Genomic DNA, 20,702 nt, shown 5'->3' on the forward strand with positions numbered 1-20,702 from the left:
CGGAACTTCTCTCTCTTTTTTTTTCTTTTTTTTTTTCTCTCTCTCTCTCTCTCTCTCTCTCTCTCTCTCTCTCTCTCTCTGTCCCTCTCTTTCTCCGATGTTGCACACGCGGGCACACCGTTATCGGTGCGTTACAGCCACTGGGCTTAAACGGCTTGGCTTCGTGGATGCGCACGTGGCGTACCACTTCGATGTATCGAAGTTTTGCGCGGTGTGGTATAGGCCACTCGTAAAACAGCACTTTTCTGGTACAAATAGAGCTCGGTTAAACGATAAAGCATCGAACGATCGGTGGACGATCAATGATCGGGCGTGATGTTGCATATGCATATTTGCGATTCGACGCGCGATCCTTTTCGCTCTTTTTCTCTCTCTCTCTCCCCCCCAGTGGTCGGGCAACGCAGTTTTCTCGCAACGTTTATGGAAAGTCACGCGTTCCACCCATTCGCGTCTGTCATCGGCGGTGTGATTTTTTTCCCCCTCCCCTCCTTCCACACGGGGGAGGAGTAGTATCGATGTAAACACAGTAGCTACGTTGCGTCGATTTGATATGATATAAAACAGTAGGAAACACCAAATTTTCGATCGATGTTCCCTTCACTCGATGATATTTTCCTCGGTCGATTCGAAGATTCTCGAAGGAGACGAGGCAATTTTCATTTCTTCATCGATTCTTTGTATTTTTATTTATGCATGCTCGATTTTTTTCCTCGGTAAAGGAGGAGGGGGAGGAGGAGGAGGAAAGGAGGAGAAAAATAATGAATGCGTAGATTGCTGAAGAAGGCTCAATCGAGTACCTCGAGTCTATCGACGCGATAGATCCGGATATCGTTACTGGTCGGTTTAGACGACGGCACACCAAGAGTCCAGATACGAGACGATGGGTTGATTCGAAAGGGAAGCAGCGAAGCGGTCGACTTCTCCGCCGACCCGAATCGTTGCGACGCGAATCTTCACGGATGAAATGCGGTGACCGGTATCGGTAGACTGTGCAACGGTATGCACACATCCCGTGGCGCCGACCTTCTTCGGGACGACACTCGAAAGAGGAAACTGACGCGCTTTGATTCCGTATAAAATTCCGAGACTATCGCGGTGCGCCTTGAAAGCAAGTCGTACGATAAAGAGACGCTAGCCTCGGAATATATTGGAATAGAAATATTGGAATAGAGTTGCGGGAAGGCCGGGAATCCCTACTGTTTACTTGGAAATTTTTCTTTTTTCCTTTCTTTTCGATCGTTTCATCGATCTCGATTTCAATGACAATTCTTCTTCTTCCCCATTCGATTTCTCGGTATTAAAGTGTGAACAATTATTCCAATTTCCCCTTTGATACAACTCCAATCGCGATCAATCTCGTTTGCTTTTAAATTCAATCGTTTCAAATCGACGGTATGAAAAACGCGAGTACATTTCGCGCTTGTTTCCCTTTAAGAGAGGGAAGAATACTCTCGAATACTCTTTCTTCCTTCTTTTTTTTTCTTTCAAACGATTAAAATTCTCTTTCGAATTCCAATCAACACTCGACGAGTCGATACGCAAATTGATTACGAAGAAATCCAGCCTTTAGTAGAGAAGTTTATTAGAGCTCGGTCTGAGAACCGATCGTCGACAAAGCGAATTATCGAGGAACCGATATATACCATCCGTGTCCTCGATTCCATGATCCTCGAGCGGAGAAGGGGGCGTGAAAAAGAGAAAAGGGAGGGAGGAGGAAGAAGTTGGAGGGCAAATGTTCTACACGATTGCACGAAACCACCAGCGATTCGTAAGCAGAGGTGGCGACTATTTTTTCCTCTCTCTCTCTCTCTCTCTCTCTCTGTTTCAACAACGTCGCGTTGAATCGATTAAAAGGGTGGCGGTAGTCGTCGAAGCGGCGTATCCTTTCGGGGTAACGGATCATTAGCATCCCCTCATTTAATTTAGATTAGCAAGCCGGGGTGAGTATAAGAGAGGCAGCTAGAACGATATCCGGTCCAACATTCACCGCGCCTCTTCGAAAACAGCGCGGAAGAAAACTGCTCCGCGCACCACTTTGTTTCACCGTACGCATAATATTATGTAGATGCAACGCCGTCGTGGAATGGAAATTTGTCCATTTTTGCAGGGAAAAGTGTTTCGATAGGAATGCAGCATCGACGCGATCGTTGTTGACGATCGTGGCTGGGCTGGCTGGCTTCCTTCGGAACGACGACCTCGTTGTTCCCCCTCCTACGACCCCGCGCCACGAAATTGAAAGACCGAGATAAGCGACGCGATCTACCTTTCCACTTCCCTTTCGAGTAGTAAACGTTGGAATAAAAAAAATTAAACACGAACGAATAAATAAATAAGGCAGGTTTCAAGCATTCGTTTTTACATCGATCGATCGATCGATGTAAAAATTGCGGGGGGTTGTTGAATATAGGTGTTGAAGAGAGAGGGAGAGAGAGAGAGAGAGAGAGAGAGAGAAAGGAGAAGAAAGAGGGATAAACGAATTGGTGAAATGGGGGAGGGCGTAAAACGGCAGCTATGATTAACGGGAAATGCGTTCACGGGACATCGCAGTATCGAATCAGATTTTCATAATGCGCCTTAATTCGATCAACGTCCGGTTGGAAACGGGTGGCGCGTAATTGCACAAACACGGGATATCAAAGCGATGGACGCGGATGGACATCCGCGCGTATTTGCGTCAACGAGCGCGAGCACTCGCACGAGTACTTTCGCCCGTACCTGGAAAAACGACCAATGCCCGACCACAAAACCATTCGACTAAGTGGAGTCGCTGATACGCGATCGTTTCGTCCACTCGATTCGTCGATATGACCTGTACCGCGTCATATTCGTTCTTCCTTCCCCCTCCCCCCCCCTCTTTTTTTTCTCTCCTCCCCGGTTGTTCGTTGTTGGTTCCCCCCTCCTCCCCCGGGGAACCGCGAAACACTCTCTTAATTGATCTAAAAAAAAAAAAAAAAAAAAAAGCCTCGACCACCGTGGTGAAGATGAAGAGCGGAGGAACGCTCTGTCAAATCGATTTTCGAAGAATCGAAAAAAGGGAAGAAAGAAACGGGCAATTTAGATAATTCGTTCTAAATTCGTTCCACGCAATATTCGATCTACCACGCTTTCTATTTCGGACCCGATCAACAAAAAAAAAGATCGACAGACGAGCTTCAATCGATATTTTCAACTTTCTCTCTCTCTCTCTCTCTCTCTCTCCTCTTTGTTTCCCTTAATCTCCTTTAATTCAACCCCGCAAATTATCCCTAATAAACCTCATTGTTACGTTCGATTCGGGAGAATTGGCTTCGCGATTGCGACGCGTGTGATTGACGGGGGGAAGGGGGAGAGAGATGAGGGGGGTGGTGGTCTTGGAAAGCGTCTTGGGACGCGAAGAAGGGAGGAGGTGTGTAAATTATTCGCGCCTCCCGAGTCGAAGCGCGTGCACAAGTGACTCGTTCCACGGGGGTGGAGGGGAGAGAAAAAAGAAAAAAAAAAACGAAGAGAAGGAGGCTTTGTGCGAGCGACGACAATCGGCGTTTATCGGCAATTCGTTTCTTCGCGTTCGACGGAACGCCATCATTTCCATTTTTCGCGTCCGCTTCGCCGAACAAATTTAATTGGTTGTCCGCGAGTACTGATAAGTACTTTTGTGCCGAATGGGTTCGTTCCAAATAAATTGGAACAAGCGGCACGGCCTGACGTTAATTTTTATTCGGTATTTTTCATTAGCGCATCATTTTATTAAAATCGTTCGTCGATGGAGAAAAAAAGAAGAAAAAAGAAAATTATTCCTCCACACGCCTCGCCGCAACTGTTTCGCGTTGGACGCGCGTTTTGGAACAAAGAGATGCAAAATTGAATAACTTTTTAAATATTTCGCGCGCGTCAGAGTAATCCGTTGTCTATCGTTGTGATGCAATCGTATTTGTTCCCCATTGTTTCGTATCTATTTTGAATCGCTCGTGAAATGTGTTCCATTGTTAAGAATGAAACGAAACTTTTCTCTCTCTCTCTCTCTCTCTCTCTCTCTCTCTCTTTTTTTATTTTTCGTCGACGAGCGACGAAAAAAATAATTCTTCCAATTCTCATTCAAGATTCATTACCGTCGATCCGTCCCCGAACGACGAACTTTCCTTCTCGTTCGATACGAACGAGAAAGTAAAGAAATAGAAAGGAAGGAAGGAAGGAAAACAAAAAAAAAAGAAAAAAAGGAAAAAAATATATCGGCGGAAACATCGAATGCGATTTCAAAATTGCCGCCTTCCGCTCGAACACGCTCGCGCGTAACACTATTATACCGTCGATTTTTAATTTAACAGGGGAGCCAGTGTGTGTGTGTGTGTGTGTGTGTGTTTCGGTATAGGGAGCAACGATACGCAGGAATATAAATCCTATTTAATTAACACTGGTAGACAGATCCGTGCAAACAAATAACACTCTCTCTACCCTGGTTCATTCGCTTCTCGTACTCCTCTCTCCCTTTTTCGCGTTTTACACCCTCCCATCCTCCCTCCCCCTCCCTCCCTACATCGATACATCTCCCGGTTTCCGATATTGCCGAATGATAAAGAGCCGGTTAATTGCAATTAAATCAACAAACACATAAAATACCTGTACATCGTCCGAGCCTCCCTTGCATCGGCCGCGCTCGAAATCGCGAGCTGTAACCGTGGCTGTAACACGAGATACACGTACGTGTCGAAAGTGAAGAGGTTTCGAGTATCCGCTACAAAAACATTGGAAATAGCTCTTTGTAAAATAATAACTTTCGCGTTATTCAGAGTACTATTACTCGGTGGGGAGTTGGGGGAGGGAGAATAGTATCGTTACGTTTTAACAATAAAAAAGAAGAGAGGGGGAGAGAGAGAGGGGGGGAGGGAGAGAGAGAGAGAGAGAGAAGAGGAACGAAAGATAGGAGAAATGATGAGGGGGAAAGGTTGGAAAAAAATATATCTTCACCGAAACACGAATTTATTTGAAACATTCTTCCCTCCCCCCCCCTCCCCACTATCCCCTCCCTTCCAAAGCGGGGAAAGCTATAACTTTTTTCAACTTGATACGAATAAATTTTTTTTCAATCTGTATTCGTCGAATGCCTTCGAATAATACACGCGTAGATTGTATCGGATGGGGTGGAAGGAAGGGAGAGAGGAGGAGGAGGAGGAGGAGGAGAGGAGAAGGAAGGAAAGAAAACTTCTCGACAATAAGGCGGCGATGTCGCGCCGACGAGACATCGAAACTTATTTAGGATCATGTTCTAGCCGTAATTGTACGCGGAAGAAGAAAAAGAAGAAGAAGAAGACGAAGAAGAAGAAGAGGAGGAGAAGAAACGGGTAGAAGGACGGAACGGAACGGAAGAAGTTGACGGTAACGGTGCTCGTGGAAGACGGAGAAGACAGAGGGATGGTAAGGTGGTGGTGGTGGTAGCTAGAAATTCGAAATTCTAGCCGAAGGTGCCTGCAAGGAGAGAAGTTTGCGAAGAAGTTGTTTACGCCAAGTTACAAGTTGCTGCTGCTGCTGGTGGTGGTGCGGCGCAGGGGAGGGGAGGGGGATGGTAAAGTCTTGCCTCGAAGCGCTGTAAAGCGCCAGTTAAATGTTGTTGCTATATTAAAACGCGGGAATCTAGGCGCGCTTGGGGGAGGAGAGGAGTAGGCTACGAGTGTAAGGAAATATTGCTACAGTTAGTACGTTGCGTAGGATCGTTTAATTATACTGCATATGGTGTCCCCATCCGCCCCCGCCCCCCTCCTCTCTCACCCACGTCGCGAAGAGAGGACTTTTACGTATTCAAACTAATTTCACTCTCGCATCTCCATCTTAACTTTTCTTCGACGAGGCCGACCTTCTTCCCTTCTCCTCCCCCCTTTAATTACGGCTACACCCTCGACGAAATTAAGAATTCGACGTAATAAATAACGTTTTAATCAGAGAGGATTCCTTCCCGCACCTCTTTTTCCGCACCCTCGGCGGAGCGCGAAGGGGGGAGGGGTGCAAATTAGCGGCAGGCTCTCGTTGTTATCTTAAACCCCTTCCTTTCATCCCCCCAAATTCATCGTCCTCCCCCTGCCTCGCCAATTAATCGATAAATATAACCCGGCGGCCTTCTTTCGATTTCGACGGTGTTCTGATCAAATTTGATCACTTCGTAATAAATATCTTCATCCTCCCCCTCCCTCCCCAGATGAACGAACGATCGAGAGTCGAGCCAAGCGAAGCGCGTTCGCGAATCGAACTGTAAATTATTATTAAACGCAATGGGACGAAGTATTGGACGGAGACGACGTATTCGTCGGTCGAAAGATGAATCAGGAATGCGGTGGAAAATTTATCTGTACGTGGAAATATATTCCCCATCTCTCGGTTCAGGGAGAGCAGGAGGAGGAGGAGGAGTTCGTTGTTCCGAAAGCTCGTCGCGAAGAGGAGGAGGAGGAGGGGAAGGGAGGAAGGGTTAGTTTCCCAGACAATAAACAGGGATCTTTGGGATCGTATTCCCCTCCCCCCTCCTTTAAGTCCTCGCACATTATGGCACATCTCGTGTCAAAGCAGCCGAATTGTGTCAGTTCCACCACTTTCTTAGCCTTCTCTCCGCTCTCAAACCTTTTGTGTTCCGTTCCATTCTATTCTCTCGCGCATGGAGCCCCGTCTTCGAGTAATTCGAGCCTCTCCGCACCCCCCCGAGTCTCTTAAATTAAACCGTATATAGGCTTATTTCTCCTCCCCCACCCGATGAGAGATGAAATTTCGAGAGAAGGGAGAAGAAGATAACGAGCGCGATTTTTTACGAAATTACGAAATTACACAAACATCGCATTTTTAAAAATAAGATAGATAGATAGACCCTTTTCTCCTCTCCCCTCCCAAGCTACGTAGTCGCGCGAATCGATGGAAGGTTTCGAGAGGAAGGAAACGCATTTCTGTAATTTCTTTCGGATTCCCATTCCCTCCTCACGAAGCACATTTTCCATTACTATTCCAATAAATTAATTTTCAGCTGCACCGCCGCATCGGGGTCGGTCGTCCTCGACACCGAGAGGAAGGAAGACGCGCCCCGTCTTGCTACGTGCCATTTATACTATTTACGGGAGGGGAGGGGAGGGAGCTAACGTCACTCTGCGGGGATTGCATCCCTCGATCTTCGTTCTGCCTCGCTCTCCCTTTCCCCTTTGCCTTCGCCTCGCGATGCAAGGGGAATCTTAAATCCTGTCCTCGACCATCGATGAATCCTCTCTCTCTCTCTCTCTCTCTTTCTCTCTCTCTGCTCTCCCGGCAATATTGTTCCCGTACGTGGGCAAACACCCACGCGATTAAATTATATTTAAAATTTCCTACACTCTCCTCTGGACTCTTGTTGGAAAAAAAAAGTTGTTTCATCAGGCGTTCCTTATTATATTTGTCGAAGGAGACAAATCGAAAATCGAAAGAGGCAGAACGGCGAAAAAACAATTCTCTCTTCTTTGAAAGTACTTTTTCCTTTTTTCTTTTTTTTTCTTTTCTTTTTTTTTTTTTTTACAAAAGTTCATTTCAACTTGAACTAGTTTCTACTTGTAGAATCCACGCGGTAAAGGTAACGTAGCGAGGATGAGGGGGGAAAAGAAAAATGCAAGGCGCAAATTCCTTTTTTTCTACTCTCGAAAAAGAGACTCGTTTAATCGTGACCGGCGCTCCTTCTAATAGCAATCGATTTATTTCACTTATCCGATCGATCCGTTCTATCTCTTTTCCAACTGAGCGACCAACAACGGATAAGTTGCAAAAAGCGGCGTATTTTTGCACGACTCGAGCAGGAACGCTTCCCTGAGGTTACACACCTCTAAAACTGTTCGGGTCCCAGGCCGAAGTGGAGTTGGTTACACTCGATCCGCGGGAAACGAAGAAGTTGCCACTTCTTCGGCCAAGTTGGACCGAAGGAAGGACGGAAGGAAGGAAGGAAGGAAGGAAGTCCGCGAATAAGCCCCGGTGGTCCTCCTACGTGGCCCTACTACCAGATCGCTTCCTCCCTCGGCTTTCGTACACTGTGTCTGCTTGCGCTTCGCGCTTTCGCACTGGCCGCGACCACATCAAAGCGCCGCTCGGACGAGCTTTGAGCATGATACGCCGTGCCGTGCCCTGCCTAGCTTTGTGACACCGCAGCCAATATAGTCGGGGCCGCCTGTTATTACCCAGCTACCATTCAATATCCTTAATTAAATTCGGAAGCTTATTCACTGCGGTTAATTACGGTTTCGTTCGACCGGCTCTCCGTTCGTCGTTAAACGAGACCTTCCTGCTGCTACCACCGCCACCATCCCACCCCCCTCCACCGCCACCGTTACTGGGACACAAAGCAAAAAGCCCTCGGGAGAGCCCGCTCCACCTATCCTCGCTCCAAGACTATCTCCTATTTGTAGTCGGCCGCGTTGGAAACACAGCCGGATCTCGATCTCTCCGATCGCACCGGCTCGCCTGATAGCCTCTCTAGTTGTTGGACCCCGCTAGTTTCCCGACCAAAGCCGTAAAGAGATGGGGGAGGAGTCGGGGATAACGTCGAGCGCGATCAATAGCACGGACCCGCGATATCGGTAAAATGTAGCCAACAACCGTGGACACACCGTCTCTACTAGAAATTAATTAGCAATGTTCGTTTCACTCGAGTTTCTTCGTGTACCGCATATCGAAGAAGAGAGAGAGAGAGAGAGAGAGAGAGAGAGAGAGAGAGAGAGAGAATCTCTGCATACGTCATGATATAATATTCATTATCAAGGGCAATGATTAACAATTAAGGGTATTCTCAAGGGTTTTCGCTATTTCCCTGCCCCCGTTTTCTTTCGAAAATCCCAATTACTTTCACGAGTGGGGGAGGAAGTGACAGGAAGGAAGCTACGTCACATTCTCCTGCAGGATTACCCCGGATGCCTGTGCTTCTCGCTTTGTCTCCAAGTCTCGGATCCAACTTCCGTTTCTCGAGCCCTTGCCGGCAACTAGGAAGGAGGGCAGACACGAAGGGGAGGGAGGGAGAGAGAGAGAGAGAGGAGTGTTCGTTGGAGATTCGAAGGTGGAAATGAACTGCCGGCATCAACAACCTTAGTAATGACGCGGCTCCCGTGTCTGAGTCTATCTTCACTTCGTCGCTCGTTCCCAAGCGCCATTCCCAAACAATGGTCGCACTTGAAGCCCGAGCTTAGCGACGAAATGATAGTTTGGACAGCTTGCTAAATGAGATGCTCCATTTCCAGGTCTTCTGTAGTCTTCCGAAAATCGAAACCTCCCCCTCCCCTACGCCGTGAGCCTCGATTTTTCATTTCTAAGGGCGTAAAATGGAGTACTTGGGACTAATGCGCCTCGTTAATTGTCTGGCAACTGGTTTCTGCTATTACCCTCGCGTCTACTACTCGAGGAGGAGGAGGAGGAGGAGCAGGAGAGGGGGAGGTAATTGCTCCTCTGCTAAGCATTTTACACAAGCCTTAGGCTCCGTATATTCGTTTGTTTTATCCCGACGTGATGATTAAAATCCTGACGTCTGAAATCGCGATAATAATCTTTAGCTCGCACGCTATCTTCGTAGCGGATCGAACCGAATTGTTTTTCCTTCGATTTCAATCTCCCTTTCGATTCTAGAGAATCAAATAGCGGATCGATAATTTAATAATAGCAATAAGGTTTATTGGCGTATATGATTATAACGTTGCTTCGCGCACACACGCGTAAATTGTAATGATATAAAAAAATGCTTCTTTTCCCCTTCATTCGTATCTTCCCTGAGCGATTGAAATAGTTGCCTTCCTATTAACGAATTAATTTATATAACGAATGTTATAAGAGAGATTATACGTATGTATATATATATATATTCGAGAACTCGAAGCGTTCCACGACCCTGTTCGTTTTCGAGCAAAATAATGCACGGAGCTTCCACCGCGAATAAACGCAGGATTATACTTAATGGCAATCCATGGCATTGTATGCTAATGTTGAAGAGCGCGCGTAAGCGGCTTTCAAATCGTACCAACCTATCGTGCCATGGCAATTGGCCCGTGTTATTCATTTGTACGCTCTCTCCAACTTCGTGAAAGATCTTAAATATCGCGGAACGTATCCCCGGTGAATGAATGGGGGAGCAAAAGCCATTAGCCCTACGCTATTTCGACGTATTAGCACGTGGTAGTTTGAGAAATTCGTGTTGTTGTTAATCGAATCAAGAAATACAAGTGAGAAGAAGAAGAAGAAGGAGAGGAAAGGGGGGGAAATCAGGAACGTTTCTCGATCGAGAAAAATTTCTAAAATTTCCACCCATTCGTGAACATTTTTTATTTCTTTATCCAAAAAAAAAAAAAAAAAAGGATTTTCTGTGGAATTTAAAGAAGGTTTAAGTGCCGCGGTATCGGGAGATTGTGCGAAATTTGAGAATTGGACAATTGTGGGAGAAGAGGCTATTCGGAAAAAAATAAAGAAAGAGATTGGAAGATCGAAAAGACCTGCCTTCGTACGTAAAAACGAGGCTGCTTTGAATGGGCAGTACTTACTTAAGCAAGTGCTTGCTATCCGGATTAAGTATTTGTTCTAAAAGCTGAAGGAAGCATGGGAAAAAGATGGGAGGTTACGTAGAGGAGGAAACGTAGGGAGAACGTAAGAGGGTTGTAAAATACTTCCACCACTGCGAAACCGGAAAATTTCGTGAAATTTACTCTCTTGCGTACGTATTAGAATTAAGAAAAAATTCACTTTGACATTCAATTCGAAAATGTTTGACGTTTCCCCTTAAATGCTTACTTAACGAGCGTTCGACGTTTCAATGTATTTTGATTAATTCGTGTGATCGAAAGAAATTGACGTTATTCGTTAATCACTGATTAAAAAGAAACGACGATGATTAACGCTCGATCGAGTAAACATCGTATAAAATTGATGATTACCGATTATTCATTAAACTTCTATATTAGATCGTATCATATTAAACGAATATTAGGTAGTAACTAATATTGATATTAGATAAAATTGATACGGGTTAGATTCGAATATTATTAATTTCTCAACAGAAGAGAATTTAATAACGGTTAATCATTAGTCCAATTGACGATTAAAGAAATACCTTAATAATTGATATAATTTACAGTTATACATCTATTATCAATCGTATTATTGAAATTATACGTTGGACGTATATGAAAATTTAATCGTTTATCACGACAGATAATCAAATATTTCACTCGTAATCGTTAATCGTTAATTTAATTAATGATAAATATAATTCGACGGAATATCGAGCATCACTCGATAAATAGAGAGATGTATATTATATTTAAAAATTTTTATCCCGGAAGTTTCTTCGAAAAGAATATGTATATATGGTACGTATAGATCTTGTTTATCTAAACTAATTCTCTTTCAAACACCTTAACTCTGCTCTTCGCTTTTAATTATAAATTTTCACAAAAGGAACCTGTGCTTCTCGTTAAAAACGTTGCATTAATTATTTTACGTTATACCTTAATAACACGGTATCCATTATTATCCTATAATTGTTCATCACTTGCAAAATTCAATGCCCCTTTAATACGAAATTACAACAATTTTTTTGCACAATTCTCTTCGTAATTATAAGGGGGGAGGGGGGGGGGGAAGAATAGGAATGAGAATGCATCAAAGGAACCCTCGCAATTTAAAGTACAAAGCGGATAGAGTTTATCGCGTAGAAAGTTACGTTGAAGGAAATATTAAGGTTACTTCGAAGGTTATCAAGGAGTTAATGAAATATTTTTCCATCATCTCATCGTAAATTTTATATTGTGAAAATGTAGTAGACGAGGGTTTCTTTCTTTTTCTTTTTCTTTTTTTTTTCTTTTTTCTCCGAGAAAAGAAAAAAGGAAAAAGGAGGCCTTCGTGCAACGTAACGATTAATTGAACGACGTTAAAATTGTAAAATTTTACAATCCCTTTGTTGTATAACGTTTATTCATAGAATGAGGTCGGTTTATTAAGAAGATTTTTAGAATAAAGGCGGCCAAATTCCGGCTTTCTAGCTTTCACTAGTGTGTCCCCCCTGTTATTTACGGGTTACGAGCATCAGTTTCACGGACTGTCAAGAATTCCACGATATTGCACCGTGAAACTACGACGTCGTTGGCTATCCTGAATTCAAATTGAAACGTGCTCCTGTGTCGTTCTGTTCTTGTCAATTCATCGCCTACGCCGTCAAGTTATATGATGGGTGTAAAAGGGGAAAAATGGATCGTAGGAATGCCAATAAACGTCCTCGCGAGCAACGAAATTGGGAAAGGTAACGACAAACAGATGAGAAAAACGAGTGAGCCAAGGTCGAGGAAAAGTATCGATTCTACCCTTCCCAGAAAAAAAAATATATCTTTAAAAAAAGACCTATTTCGATTGACTAACCGTGTAATAAATTATGCAATGTATGTATTTACACGTGTGAAATAATTCTGATAAATTTAAATTTTTTAAATGTCAAAACGTAGAAATAAATTCGTTCTCGATTGATTAAATTTATATCGAATTTTTATTCGTAATTGATCGAAATATATTAAATTCTTTTTCACAGCTTTATATTTTCAATCTTTCCCCGACATTTTTGATACGAAATGGATACTTTAATACAAAAAAGACGTTCATTTGCAGTTGGAATAAAGAACAACGTGGACTTTGGCTAACGAATTCTGTTTGGAATACGAACTTCTGTCTTCTTCTTCTTCTTCTTCTTCTTCTTCTTCTTCTTCTTCTTCTTCTTCTTCTTCTACTTCGAGATCGGTGTTCCCGTGCTCGACTATGCTGAATAGTCGACTGTAAGCTATGTCGAGGAACGTTCGAGGAAGCAAAAGGGGGAACTTCTCTAAGTTTAAAACTTTATGGTTCGGTTCGAGCCGCCTAGCAATTACATTGCCAATGAGAATTGCTGCCAACACTGTTTGACTCTTAGGAAACTGAGTAGGTGGAAATTTATGGCCAGCGTTGGTTGATTTGAAAAGAAATTTTCTATTGTAATATCGCGTATATCGCAAAGAAGAAGAAAAAAAAAGGGCAATAATAAATTGCGATATTTGTAAATATCGATAAGAAAATTATAAATATCTACTTCTAATCTTTACACGCGGATGGAGAAAAATAGAAAGATTAAAGGGAATAATCCCATATCAAAGCACCGTAAAGATGATCGGAGATATCTTTCACTGGGCTAAGCTATTATCGGGCTAAAAGTAACTTTTACTACTTTAGGAGGACAGAACGGGAGCATATCAAACGAAGACATTTGTAAGGGTTTTATGAGGTTTCGATGCCCTTCCCCCCTCGTCTTTGGCCACTTTTCTCCTTTCCTTTCTTCTTTACCCTTAATCTAAAAGCGCTGACAAACCGCAAAACTTTCCCCACCGTGAACAAACACGTGAATAAATCGACACGGGACGCCCCTGATTCTAGGTTTATATTCAAAGTTCCACGACGAAGAGGATACCTCGTTTTCTTTTCCTTTTCTCTCTCTCTCTCTCTCTCTCTCTCTCTCTCTCTCTCTTACTCCCCCCTTCATTTCTAATGCTCCATTCACGTACACATCTGCTCGCCCATGTACCACGTTAAAGAATCGAGATGCAACGATCTATGTTGTGCGTCGAGGGTCACAGTATTCGCAAAAGTTTATACGTACATATGGATCCTTTGAGAAATGCAAAATTAATTCCACCACTAGAGGATTCAAGTTTACAAATAATCTACGGTTATCATCGATCTGAATTTGAAAATACGGAATAATTTTATCGATCGAATTAATCCACTTCATCGTGGATTAATTTTTTCCTTCCCTCCCTCCCTCCCCTCTATCTTTAATTTAAAGGATCGATCCGATACGACGAATACAGGATTACACGTATAAAATATACCCTCCACTCGATTAACTCGAAAATAAAGCTCTCGAGTTGGCAAATTAACTCGAACGGAATCGCGTCTAGGATCAAAGGATTCCGACGAAATTCTGCCGATCGCCGAAACTCTACGCGACGCGACCTACCTGAAACATTACGACGGAATATGTACGATTGCCCGATACGTGTGTACACAGATACCAACGTCGCTCCGGGAATTGCCATGGTAATTAAATTATAAATGGTCGTGGCCTGCGGTCGGAAATAATTCGACGCGGCAGCTTTCTGCTACAATTCGCCATAGTTTCCGCGGAGCTCGGCCGACCGCGTTTCCCGAAACCTCTCCTCCTGGCTCTCATCTCCATCTCTCCTAACACGGGGAGGGAGAGAAAGGGAGGGAGGGGGAGAAGCGTGGGAGGCGGTGAAGAGAACACGGCGGAAAACGGGAGGTAGCACGCGTTGCGGTCTAACCCTCCGCGCCTGGTCAGGACATATAATAATACGGTCAATTTTGAATCGAGTTTGGTTGGACGATGCCTCCTTTCCCTCCTCTTTCCCGCTTCCCAATACTCCCCCATCGCTTCGCCCTCGACCTTCCCAGTAACCACCCTACCCTGCCCTACCGTTTCCCGTACGATTTTGCGAGGCTCGCTTAACCGCCAACAATTTCAGCCCCTGAATAATTCTTGGCGCTCCAATCTAACTGCGAACAAATTAGACCGAATTAGCCGAGATTTGGAACGTGCTCCCAAACCGCGCTTTCTCTCTCTCTCTCTCTCTCTCTCTTTCTCTCTATCTGTCTATCTATCCATCTACCTCCCCTCATACGCCGCGAATGGCAGCCCTGTCCCACTGTAACCAGCCTTTGAATCCACCCGCCACTGTCGCATTATTTTCATCCGCGCTCTCTCTGCAATCGTACCATACTTCCCGTCTCCCTGAATCCTGTGAATGCGACTGACGGGCTTAAACAACGCAGCTACGGGCATGGGATTTAATAAGGGCACGCTCGGTAAACGAATAATTCTGGTCTCGGTTCAGTCGGTACGAATCTAATGCCGGTGTAATGTTGGATCAACGGGCGCGCGAGCGCGCTAATTCTTCTGGCTTTGCCGTCGATTAATTCTGGAGATGGCCGTGCATCGAATGTTTCTACTTAGCGGAGTATCGTAGTATGCGAATTTAATCGATTGTGTCGCGATTGAATCGTGAATTCGATCGAGGATGGTTTGGGAAACGAGCCTTTTCAGGGAACGAGCAATGATTTTGAAATAATGTTTCAAATAGTGTTTCGAATAATGTTCGCGGTTAATTATTTTGTCGAAATATTTATTCGAAGAATTTCGATGATTTAGAGAATTATTTATTTTTACCGCGTCTGAATTGCAAAGTATCGAGAATAGTACAAGGAAAAATTGTAAAGCAATTTCTCCATTCGTCCACAATTTACACAACAAATTTATCACATATTCAAGCAACAAGAGTTCATTCATATAGAAAGAATAATAATATTGCGATTGAAACTCACCGAAATACAGCGTAAATCCTCCATGGGCGGATGATCGTTCGTAATTATTTCACAATATACAATTACACAATTATACACTCAAACAAAGAACACGTACTATATACACAAATTTCTTCTTACTTTCAGCGTCACCTCGGGTAAATAAAGTTTCGATGATTTGATCGTAAATTGGGCTGGATATTTATATAACTGACTCATCGATATCGATAGCGAGAACACGGTGGCGACCGAAGCCGCCTAGCGGTCGATATTAGCGATCGGTCTCCAGCAACTAAGCGTAAATTATAAACATATGTATATATATATGTATGTAATATGTATAACATTATTATAATGTGATAATATCGTAATTGAAGAAAATAAGGCATTAATGTGAATTATGAATAGATATTGTAATTTGTAATAAATATTAATTAATATTAATTTTCTTACTTTTATTAGATTTAAAGATTTTTTTAACGACTAATTTAATTTAATTTTCTTCGTATTACGAAAAGATTGCACGAAAGAAATTTCCTATATTTTTTTATTTTTTTTATTTATTTTATTATAATCGTGAAGAACGTTTCATCTACATCATTTTGAAAAGAAATATTTTACGTTAATATCATATTTCGTTTGATTAGAGTAAAAATTTATATTATTTTTTAGCAAACTCATTTAGACGAGCATGTAAAGGTAAATAAGTTTGAAAATATGTTTAACCTCGCCGCTCTCTTTGAAGCGTTCTCGACTTAAATCGTACTCTCGTTTCTTTTAAAAAGTTTTCTACTTTTCGGGAAAAAACAAACCGTATTGACGTAAAACTGAACCGGAACGAGAAACGGTGTATATTAATATTAAATTCTTCGTGTTTTCTGAAAAATTTGGAAGTGCAACGAACAAAAATCAAAGGCAAAGAAACAGTTTCATTGCGGTCTAGAACAGAAATCTAAAGTAATCGTAATCAAAAAATCACAGATAAAGCTTCGGCATTTAGATTTCGTAAAAAAGAATTAAATTCGCTACTTTTATCTGTGAACACGAGAACGAAAAATTTCATTAACCATCTGAGTGAAAGCCGTGTTACGTTTGCACCGCATTAAATGCAAGACAGGCCGCGTGAGTGCTTTCCGGATAGCTGTGACAACATTTATTATCGTGATTTCGCTTCCTGGCTCGCTATATGCGAACAAATAAAAAATAAACTTTTAACTCGCAGTGACGTTCATTGTAAACGCACTCTCGAACTTTCTAAAAATAACCGTCGAAAAAAATTATTTCCCGAAATCTGCCCCTTTTTATTTCTCTTATCTTCTTATTCCATTTAATTAATTATACCACAAATTGTTGTACACAAATTTTCCATTTTTAATTAAATCCGTTTAAAACGTTTCGAGCGAGAAATATATACGATCTTTCCTCCTCCTCCTCCTCCTCCTCCTCCCATCTATCCTGTCCTTTATTTTATATATTTTCTTCGAAATTTATCTCCATTATCTCTGGGCGGAGAATAAAAATCGAAAAGAAAAATGTCTCGCTTTAACGCGAGACTCGTCAATGGAAAACATTTCACTTCCGGGGAGAACATTAACGTTTCGGGAACGTTTTATTTATATATCGATCAAAGAAACGGCGTGACGCCACACGAGGTCAGTTTTCATTGTTCCTTCCTCCCCCTCGTGTTTTTATCCCTGGACCATTTTGGCCCACGTTTGCCGAGTTCATGTCATGGAAGGATAAAGGGTTGCGCGGTTGGCGAGGGGATGGGCGTGGGGGTACAGGTCGAGTCGTCGGTGATGAATGCCGGTAAACTTCGCACGAAAAGTCGTTTATAAAGCAGTGCTACGCCGTGCTACGGATGCTCGCACTTCATAACTTCCTTCCCACATCCGCCACCAACACCGAGCACAGCGCCGCAGCTAACTTTCTGAAGACTTCTCTTAGACGCGATCTGATTCCAAGCAGGGATATTCCGTGTGTGAACGCAATATTCGATGGATAGATTCGTTACGCTCGATCAGACATTGATCTATTTTTTTCTTTTTTGTTTTTTAAATCTATTCCTATTCCTATAAATAAAATTCGAAGCCGATCGATGCTGCGATTCGATTCTGTTGTTTAATAGAACAGCGACACGAGGCAAATCCATTGTTGAGAAATTTAGAACAAGTATAGACGATAGCAACGTTGCCCTTCGCATCGACTCGTTTCTCGTTCGCAGGCACAAAGTTCACAGGTATACGCGACCCTGCTCTTCCTTTCTTCTTCCTCCTTCTCCCCCCTCCGCGTTTTGCCGCTATCGGCTATAAGTTTCAACGGAGGTCGAGGTCGACGATACATCATCCTCTCGCGGAGACATAGATTTACGGTGTATGCATAATATTTGCCGAGCCGGCGGGAAAATTAGAAGTGCCGTAAGCCGCTTTTCTTATCAAATCTCTACTTTACGAGTGAAAGCTCCGGGGGATGAAATGTTTGGGAGAGCGGATAGGGATGTAACTAGACTACTGTCGACTCTCTAACTCTCTAACCGTGCAACGCGCTATTCCTCCTCGAACATTACAAAATCTACAATACAACGAAAGTTTAAACAAACTGTTTCTTTCTCGAAGAGAATCAATCTCTCTCGAAATTCTTGTCCTTACGCACAATTTACACTTGAGTCTCATTCAAGTAGTATAGATCAATATATGCCTCCCTTCGATATAAAATTCGATACATTTGTTGTAAGAAACAATCGCGGCGAATTGTTATAATTTTGTGCGAGCAAAAGGGAAGGAAATTTGTTCGATTATTCGCTTTTTATTCCAAAGTGTATCAAGATTTTTAAGACCAATATAATTTAGAACTATAACAGAGATTGGAACGATGTTGAAACAATTATCTTGCCTAAGTTCGACTGCCCCTTAAAATATCGCTGTCCCTTAAATTTGACTGCGGCTTAAGGACACGGTTAGACAGAAATTGAACTCGATATCGAGCTCTGTGGAAACTCGGTGGTGACACATATATATGTATAGTATTAACGCCCACGCGGGGGTCCGAATCGAGTAATCGAATAACAATAAATTTGCATTTGCGTTGTTGCGGCTGCCGCTGACGCCGCAATGCACGTAGATATTCGCGATCGTAGGCAGGTACAGGACGAGTGGCAGGCCAGAGTTGTTTCATAATCGCGAAGCAAATCGCTTTCATCGCAACCCCACCTTTCCAGTTATAACCGAATGATGGATGTAATGCGTGGCTTTAAATCGAATCGTACCGTTGCCTGTCACGTGAGAACCGTGCCTAAATCGCGCCCCAAATTTATATTATACAGCACTATACTGGAAGGATGACGACTTTCGATCGAAGCGTACGAAAATTAATTTTTTTCACGCTCCCGCTTTCTTCCGTTCCACAATTGTGTATTTCAAATTCATCTGGTTGGATTTGAAAGGGTAAACGCGTAATTTAAATACGAATATTACTTACGAATCATGACGAACGATAGAATTTAAAAATATTGAATGCCCAAATTGAATGCCTCCCGTAACGAGGTTACTTTTTCCATGCTTATTCTCACTTTTCGTACCGTACACAAACACTTCATCGAAATTAGATTTTTATGTAATTGGCTTGATAAAGACAGCCATTTCACTCGAAACAACCACGTCGTTATTATGAAACAAAGAAATTACACTCGAGCCGAAAGAAAGAACAATTCGATTCGAGCTTCCTCGAATGAATAATAGGTTTCTTAACAAATTGCCACCGTTAAAGGGAAGGGAAGAAAGGAAGGAAGGATCGACCGTCCACAACAAATCCCCCATGATGTATCGTTCAAAACCAGTCACCGGGTCGTGTCGAGCGCTAAGTAAATCCAAACGTGGAATTCGTTCCCGCCTCTCTCTCTATTATTTAACCGTGTTTTTACGACACGGCGGAAGGAGCACCACCTGTTCTCCCGCAGACGGGGGAATGTTTTACCGGATTATAAATATCGAATGGCAGCGTCTCTCGGTGGCTGCTGTAAAAATTCGTAGCCGCTATTCGTAGCCACGGTGTCGCGATACACCTCTCTCCCTCCCTCCCCCCCCCCCTCCCCCAACGTACAATATCATTTTCCCGGCACAGTCGGAGACCCTCATTTCTCTCTCGGTCTAGCAGTCCAATTTCACACCGTTGTAAATACGCTTCTCTTATTTTTGACATCGTCTTCAATCCTTCTTACTTTGTCGCCCCCGGCAGACGAGCTCCTCTCCTTCCGCTTTTGCCGTGGCCTCGACGGCCACGAGGATGGCTTCATTTATAATCATTTCTCGGGGCTGTATCCATCCTCCCCCCCTCTTTCTTTCTTCCTCCCCTCCACCAGCCAGCTACCCTAGTATTCGTTCCTTCGAGCCCCGTCTCCTCTCCTCACCTGATCTTACACGACCACCTTTCCTTCCCCGAGCTCATTAGACACTCCTCCCGCACTCCTCTCTCTCTCTCTTTCTCACGAACCCTTTAATCGCCATAGTCGTACATTTGCATCAACTTTCCTCTCCTTCCTCGCCAACCGAGAGAATTCGATAATGAACATCGTTGGTGTTCATCGTGTTTACGGCCTTTACTTCTTTTCTAATAAAGCCTTCCTTTAGTAGAAATTCGATCAACTCGATACGAAGATCGTGGTTTTTTCGAGATCCGACGGTTAAAAATTCGTGGCTCGATCGATGATACAGTTCAGAGCTCGAGCTCTTCTCGTTAATTGAAGAGGTCGAGAAAGAAAGAAGAAGAAGAAGAAGAAGAAGAAGAAAAAGAAGAGGGAGAGAAAAGTACACCAGTTCCTTGTGGCCAACGAAATGCAATATGACGTATGAGATTCGTTAAAAAAAATTAATTATCCTCTGTCACGGTAAATCCCCGGTGTTCTTTCGCCCACACCCCTCCTACTTTCTTTCCACTCTTCTCGCACCGGGTTTCTATTATCATAGCCTCTCCCTCCGACCCACCACCACTCCTCCCAATCCTCTTTCCCCTTCCCCTCTTTCTGCTTTTACCGGCCGGCGCGAGGGAGCGGGGGAGGAGGGCCCAAGCTGCTCGCAGAGCCAAGAATATAACGATTGCTGCTCTTTGAAACCGTCACCGTGTGTACGGCATTACGCGCCGGCTCACGTGGGGGAGGGAAAATTTTGTCGAGATGTTTCTGACCCTTCCTCTCCCCTCTCGAAGAGTTTGTACGTATCGCGGTAACGAAGACTTTCCCCGATGAAAATGGCGGAGGAAAAGAGGGGGCACCGCCCTCTCCGGGGTGGAAGTTAAAATTGTGCTTCCGTGACGTAACACGCCCCATTCAATGCTTACTCTTGTTCTCTCTTATATGTATATATATATGTATAGCA

General features: G+C 43.4%; 1 protein-coding gene across 5 annotated transcripts in view; it reads right to left on the reverse strand.

Annotated features, from left to right (window-relative positions):
• The window catches only part of LOC147658650 (uncharacterized), a 129,241-nt gene that overhangs the window by 55,233 nt on the left and 53,306 nt on the right, over positions 1 to 20,702 (reverse strand). Inside the window, exon 1 of one of the 5 annotated variants that reach the window (XR_015292887.1) lies at positions 15,355 to 15,626. The exons of the other annotated variants lie outside the window; for them this stretch is intronic. The gene's annotated coding sequence lies outside the window, so the exon portion shown is untranslated. Of the gene's footprint in view, positions 1 to 15,354; positions 15,627 to 20,702 lie in introns of those variants that run through there. 5 annotated transcript variants of the gene reach the window in all.

This window comes from Apis florea, unplaced genomic scaffold (assembly GCF_048593485.1).
Source record: "Apis florea isolate Af1SG1 unplaced genomic scaffold, ASM4859348v1 contig_1789_pilon, whole genome shotgun sequence".
In the NCBI taxonomy this organism is placed as follows: Eukaryota; Metazoa; Arthropoda; class Insecta; order Hymenoptera; family Apidae; genus Apis; species Apis florea.